An 8,303-nucleotide genomic window follows, 5' to 3' on the forward strand; every position below is an offset into this window, starting at 1 on the left:
GACAATGTGGCAGCCTGGAGAATAACACTTCTCAATCACTGCCAAAGACATCAAGAGCTCCCAGCAAGCATGCTGATGCTGCAGGAACCAACGCACGGGCATCGATCGCAGGGACGTCCCACACCAATACACATGGACGTACTGAGGAGAGATGCTGGATAGTGCTGGCTTTCCGATAGTTGTATTATCACTCTTTCCATCCACCACTATTGGTTTTGTGTTATCAGCCCTACTTGTATTAGTTATTACAGCTGCTAGACTGCTATTGTGGCTGCTTCTCTATCTCTATCTCTCTCTCTCTCTCTCTCTCTCTCTCTCTCTCTCACTCTCTCACTCTCTCTCTCTCTCTCTCTCTCTCTCTCTCTCTCACTCTCTCACTCTCTCTCTCTCTCTCTCTCTCTCTCTCTCTCTCTCTCTCTCTCTCTCTCTCTCTCTCTCTCTCTCTCTCTCTCTCTCACTCTATCTATCTATCCCCCCAGCCGGTCTCGGCAGATGGCCGCCCGCCCTGCGCCCGGTTCGGCTCCAGGTTTCTTCCCAGTAATCGGGGAGTTGTTCCTGGCCTCAGTGCGCTTGGTGGATCCTGTTGGGTCTCAAAACTCTGGTGTACGGTCATAGACCTGCTCTACATATAAAGCGTCTTGAGATAACTTCTGTTGTGATTTGACGCTATACAAAAATAAATTGATTTGATTTGATTTGATTGGTGCTACTGGAGAGGAGCAGGAGATAACAATAACAACAACAATACTACTGGAGAGGAGCAGGAGATAACAATAACAATAACAACAACAATACTACTGGAGAGGAGCAGGAGATAACAACAACAACAATACTACTACTGGAGAGGAGCAGGAGATAACAACAACAACAACAACACTACTACTGGAGAGGAGCAGGAGATAACAATAACAACAACAATACTACTGGAGAGGAGCAGGAGATAACAATAACAACAACAATACTACTGGAGAGGAGCAGGAGATAACAATAACAACAATACTACTACTGGAGAGGAGCAGGAGATAACAACAACAACAATACTACTACTGGAGAGGAGCAGGAGATAACAACAACAACAACACTACTACTGGAGAGGAGCAGGAGATAACAACAACAACAATACTACTGGAGAGGAGCAGGAGATAACAACAACAACAACAACACTACTACTGGAGAGGAGCAGGAGATAACAATAACAACAACAATACTACTGGAGAGGAGCAGGAGATAACAATAACAACAACAATACTACTGGAGAGGAGCAGGAGATAACAATAACAACAACAATACTACTGGAGAGGAGCAGGAGATAACAATAACAATAACAACAACAATACTACTGGAGAGGAGCAGGAGATAACAACAACAACAATACTACTACTGGAGAGGAGCAGGAGATAACAACAACAACAACAACACTACTACTGGAGAGGAGCAGGAGATAACAATAACAACAACAATACTACTGGAGAGGAGCAGGAGATAACAATAACAACAACAATACTACTGGAGAGGAGCAGGAGATAACAATAACAACAATACTACTACTGGAGAGGAGCAGGAGATAACAACAACAACAATACTACTACTGGAGAGGAGCAGGAGATAACAACAACAACAACACTACTACTGGAGAGGAGCAGGAGATAACAACAACAACAATACTACTGGAGAGGAGCAGGAGATAACAACAACAACAACAACACTACTACTGGAGAGGAGCAGGAGATAACAATAACAACAACAATACTACTGGAGAGGAGCAGGAGATAACAATAACAACAACAATACTACTGGAGAGGAGCAGGAGATAACAACAACAACAATACTACTACTGGAGAGGAGCAGGAGATAACAACAACAACAACACTACTACTGGAGAGGAGCAGGAGATAACAACAACAACAATACTACTGGAGAGGAGCAGGAGATAACAACAACAACAATACTACTGGAGAGGAGCAGGAGATAACAACAACAACAACACTACTGGAGAGGAGCAGGAGATAACAACAACAACAATACTACTGGAGAGGAGCAGGAGATAACAACAACAACAATACTACTACTGGAGAGGAGCAGGAGATAACAACAACAACAATACTACTGGAGAGGAGCAGGAGATAACAACAACAACAATACTACTGGAGAGGAGCAGGAGATAACAACAACAACAACAATACTACTACTGGAGAGGAGCAGGAGATAACAACAACAACAATACTACTGGAGAGGAGCAGGAGATAACAACAACAACAATACTACTACTGGAGAGGAGCAAGAGATAACAATAACAACAATACTACTACTGGAGAGGAGCAGGAGATAACAACAACAACAATACTACTACTGGAGAGGAGCAAGAGATAACAATAACAACAATACTACTACTGGAGAGGAGCAAGAGATAACAATAACAACAATACTACTACTGGAGAGGAGCAGGAGATAACAATAACAACAACAATACTACTACTGGAGAGGAGCAGGAGATAACAATAACAACAACAATACTACTGGAGAGGAGCAGGAGATAACAACAACAACAATACTACTACTGGAGAGGAGCAGGAGATAACAACAACAACAACACTACTGGAGAGGAGCAGGAGATAACAACAACAACAACACTACTGGAGAGGAGCAGGAGATAACAACAACAATACTACTGGAGAGGAGCAGGAGATAACAACAACAACAATACTACTACTGGAGAGGAGCAGGAGATAACAACAACAACAACACTACTGGAGAGGAGCAGGAGATAACAACAACAACAATACTACTGGAGAGGAGCAGGAGATAACAACAACAACAATACTACTACTGGAGAGGAGCAGGAGATAACAATAACAACAATACTACTACTGGAGAGGAGCAGGAGATAACAATAACAACAACAATACTACTGGAGAGGAGCAGGAGATAACAACAACAACAACACTACTGGAGAGGAGCAGGAGATAACAACAACAACAACACTACTGGAGAGGAGCAGGAGATAACAACAACAACAACACTACTGGAGAGGAGCAGGAGATAACAACAACAACAACACTACTGGAGAGGAGCAGGAGATAACAACAACAACAATACTACTGGAGAGGAGCAGGAGATAACAACAACAACAACACTACTGGAGAGGAGCAGGAGATAACAACAACAACAATACTACTGGAGAGGAGCAGGAGATAACAACAACAACAATACTACTGGAGAGGAGCAGGAGATAACAACAACAACAACAATACTACTGGAGAGGAGCAGGAGATAACAACAACAACAACAATACTACTGGAGAGGAGCAGGAGATAACAACAACAACAACACTACTGGAGAGGAGCAGGAGATAACAATAACAACAACAACACTACTGGAGAGGAGCAGGAGATAACAACAACAACAACACTACTGGAGAGGAGCAGGAGACAACAACAACAACAATACTACTGGAGAGGAGCAGGAGATAACAACAACAACAATACTACTGGAGAGGAGCAGGAGATAACAACAACAACAATACTACTGGAGAGGAGCAGGAGATAACAATAACAACAATACTACTACTGGAGAGGAGCAGGAGATAACAATAACAACAACAATACTACTGGAGAGGAGCAGGAGATAACAACAACAACAACACTACTGGAGAGGAGCAGGAGATAACAACAACAACAACACTACTGGAGAGGAGCAGGAGATAACAACAACAACAACACTACTGGAGAGGAGCAGGAGATAACAACAACAACAACACTACTGGAGAGGAGCAGGAGATAACAACAACAACAATACTACTGGAGAGGAGCAGGAGATAACAACAACAACAACACTACTGGAGAGGAGCAGGAGATAACAACAACAACAATACTACTGGAGAGGAGCAGGAGATAACAACAACAACAATACTACTGGAGAGGAGCAGGAGATAACAACAACAACAACAATACTACTGGAGAGGAGCAGGAGATAACAACAACAACAACAATACTACTGGAGAGGAGCAGGAGATAACAACAACAACAACACTACTGGAGAGGAGCAGGAGATAACAATAACAACAACAACACTACTGGAGAGGAGCAGGAGATAACAACAACAACAACACTACTGGAGAGGAGCAGGAGACAACAACAACAACAATACTACTGGAGAGGAGCAGGAGTTAACAACAACAACAACACTACTGGAGAGGAGCAGGAGATAACAACAACAACAACAATACTACTGGAGAGGAGCAGGAGATAACAACAACAACAACAATAATACTACTGGAGAGGAGCAGGAGATAACAACAACAACAATACTACTGGAGAGGAGCAGGAGATAACAACAACAACAATACTACTGGAGAGGAGCAGGAGATAACAACAACAACAACAATAATACTACTGGAGAGGAGCAGGAGATAACAACAACAACACTACTACTACTGGAGAGGAGCAGGAGATAACAACAACAACAACACTACTGGAGAGGAGCAGGAGATAACAACAACAACAACACTACTGGAGAGGAGCAGGAGATAACAACAACAACAATACTACTGGAGAGGAGCAGGAGATAACAACAACAACAATACTACTGGAGAGGAGCAGGAGATAACAACAACAACAACAACACTACTGGAGAGGAGCAGGAGATAACAACAACAATAACAATACTACTGGAGAGGAGCAGGAGATAACAACAACAACAACACTACTGGAGAGGAGCAGGAGATAACAACAACAACAACAATACTACTGGAGAGGAGCAGGAGATAACAACAACAACAACACTACTGGAGAGGAGCAGGAGATAACAACAACAACAACACTACTGGAGAGGAGCAGGAGATAACAACAACAACAACACTACTGGAGAGGAGCAGGAGATAACAACAACAACAACACTACTGGAGAGGAGCAGGAGATAACAACAACAACAACACTACTGGAGAGGAGCAGGAGATAACAACAACAACAACACTACTACTGGAGAGGAGCAGGAGATAACAATAACAACAACAATACTACTGGAGAGGAGCAGGAGATAACAACAACAACAACACTACTACTGGAGAGGAGCAGGAGATAACAACAACAACAATACTACTGGAGAGGAGCAGGAGATAACAACAACAACAACACTACTGGAGAGGAGCAGGAGATAACAACAACAACAACACTACTGGAGAGGAGCAGGAGATAACAACAACAACAACACTACTGGAGAGGAGCAGGAGATAACAACAACAACAACACTACTGGAGAGGAGCAGGAGATAACAACAACAACAACACTACTGGAGAGGAGCAGGAGATAACAACAACAACAACACTACTGGAGAGGAGCAGGAGATAACAACAACAACAACACTACTACTGGAGAGGAGCAGGAGATAACAATAACAACAACAATACTACTGGAGAGGAGCAGGAGATAACAACAACAACAACACTACTACTGGAGAGGAGCAGGAGATAACAACAACAACAACACTACTGGAGAGGAGCAAGAGATAACAACAACAACAACACTACTGGAGAGGAGCAGGAGATAACAACAACAACAATACTACTGGAGAGGAGCAGGAGATAACAACAACAACAACACTACTGGAGAGGAGCAGGAGATAACAACAACAACAATACTACTGGAGAGGAGCAGGAGATAACAATAACAACAATACTACTACTGGAGAGGAGCAGGAGATAACAATAATAATAATAATAATAATAACAATAATAATAATAACAATAATAATAATAACAATAATAATAACAATAATAATAATAACAATAATAACAATAATAATAATAACAATAATAATAATAACAATAATAACAATAATAATAATAATAATAATAACAATAATAATAATAATAATAATAATAACTTCTTTTTTTAAAGCAATAAAATAAAATTAAAATAAATAATTATTAATAATAATAACAATAATAATAATAATAATAATAATAATAATAATTAAATTATCTCCATTATTCCTGTTGCCTTTAAAGGGACTGTTTGTAACTTTGTAAGCGTATAAATGTACTGGGTCTGGATCGCTCGCGTGTGGCCGGAGTCTCTCCTCCTCTGCTCCTCTGCCTGCCTTCACTCACACACCGTGCTCCTTCTCTCTCTCTCTCTCCACCTCTCACGTGCATGCTGCTCACTCCACACTGCAGAAGAGTTAGTTTAGCTCTGAGAATATCTAGTGAATGTTCAGTGGACGTTTGTGCAGAAATAACTGCTGCAGCTCCTCCAGACCAACAGAGGTTTCCCGTGTCTTATGAAGTGACGGGGCTCCGCAGAGAGAAACGTTATCGTCTCCCCCGTTCCCTCCGGCCGCGGTCGGGAGGCCGAGGCGGGAAAAGCCAACACTAGGATCAGCATTGATTCATGGAGAGACCTTGGTCTGGTCAGCTAACATTACTGCCAAGCAGCTGAGATATAGAGTGATATTGTGCTTTTAGCTGACGTGTGTCTCCTCACTGTGTTGAGCGATGCTCCTTCATGTCTATGTAGAGCGAGCACAAGCACGAGCAACAGGACGCTGACTTTAGTTGACTTAACGACCACAGGTGAAGCTGTTAACAACACATTTAGGATTATTAATAACAGGCCCTTTAATGTTCTTTGTGTCACTAGAACTGAACTCTTCAGCGCTGTGTGAGTCACCAACAGCATCACACATTAACCCGGCTCATTAGATAACGGGTTAGATATCAGTATATGTTTCTGTCTTCTTATTATAAGTCAAATATAAATTTATAAAACTCCACAAAGAGCAGTTCTGCTCCGGCAGTAAGCGGGCAGCCCTGCAGCGGGGTCCTGAGCTCCGCTGGAAACCGGAAGAGAAGGTAAACACCGCCTCATTAAACTCCGTCTAAACTCTGGATTAATGCGTTTAAACTCTGGATTAATGCGTTTAAACTCTGGATTAATGCGTCTAAACGCAGTGTGGATGTTATTAGACGCAGTGTGAGTAACGTGGTTTAGAGGAGGTTTTATCGGACTAGCAGCTCGTTAATGAGCCTCACAACCAGACTCCGTCTGAGAATCTCTCACTTTAATCTCAACATCCAACAAAACACAACTAAACATACACCTGCGATTAAAAGAAAAGCTCTGTCACATTCTGTATGATTTAATCTTTGATTCGGCACTAATGTGAGACACCCTGTGCTTATTGATCGTTATTGATTGATTGATTGATGCGTTCAGAATGTGTGAACACTGTTCTGACAGTAGAATGATGATAACTTTAATATCTATTTAATATCTATTATCTATTTAATATCTGTTTAATATCTATTTAATATCTGTTTAATATCTATTTAATATCTGTTTAATATCTATTATCTATTTAATATCTATTTAATATCTGTTTAATATCTATTTAATATCTGTTTAATATCTATTTAATATCTGTTTAATATCTATTTAATATCTGTTTAATATCTATTTAATATCTGTTTAATATCTATTATCTATTTAATATCTATTTAATATCTGTTTAATATCTATTATCTATTTAATATCTGTTTAATATCTATTTAATATCTATTTAATATCTGTTTAATATCTATTTAATATCTATTTAATATCTGTTTAATATCTATTTAATATCTATTTAATATCTATTTAATATCTATTTAATATCTGTTTAATATCTATTTAATATCTGTTTAATATCTATTTAATATCTATTTAATATCTATTTAATATCTGTTTAATATCTGTTTAATATCTATTTAATATCTATTTAATATCTGTTTAATATCTATTTAATATCTGTTTAATATCTATTTAATATCTGTTTAATATCTGTTTAATATCTATTTAATATCTATTTAATATCTATTTAATATCTGTTTAATATCTATTATCTATTTAATATCTGTTTAATATCTATTTAATATCTGTTTAATATCTATTTAATATCTGTTTAATATCTATTTAATATCTGTTTAATATCTATTATCTATTTAATATCTATTTAATATCTGTTTAATATCTATTATCTATTTAATATCTGTTTAATATCTATTTAATATCTGTTTAATATCTATTTAATATCTGTTTAATATCTATTTAATATCTGTTTAATATCTATTTAATATCTGTTTAATATCTATTTAATATCTATTTAATATCTGTTTAATATCTATTTAATATCTGTTTAATATCTATTTAATATCTGTTTAATATCTGTTTAATATCTATTTAATATCTATTTAATATCTGTTTAATATCTATTTAATATCTGTTTAATATCTATTTAATATCTGTTTAATATCTGTTTAATATCTATTT

General features: G+C 38.3%; 1 protein-coding gene across 2 annotated transcripts in view; it reads left to right on the forward strand.

The window, feature by feature from the left end:
- Positions 1 to 6,656: 6,656 nt before the first annotated feature.
- trappc1 (trafficking protein particle complex subunit 1) overlaps positions 6,657 to 8,303 on the forward strand; it is a 3,402-nt gene continuing 1,755 nt past the window's right edge. The window contains exon 1 of one of the 2 annotated variants that reach the window (XM_074623888.1): positions 6,657 to 6,847. The gene's annotated coding sequence lies outside the window, so the exon portion shown is untranslated. Of the gene's footprint in view, positions 6,969 to 8,303 lie in introns of both variants that reach the window. The other variant, XM_074623889.1, reaches the window with a different exon arrangement.

The sequence above is a fragment of the Sebastes fasciatus genome, chromosome 22, assembly GCF_043250625.1.
Source record: "Sebastes fasciatus isolate fSebFas1 chromosome 22, fSebFas1.pri, whole genome shotgun sequence".
Lineage (NCBI taxonomy): Eukaryota > Metazoa > Chordata > Actinopteri > Perciformes > Sebastidae > Sebastes > Sebastes fasciatus.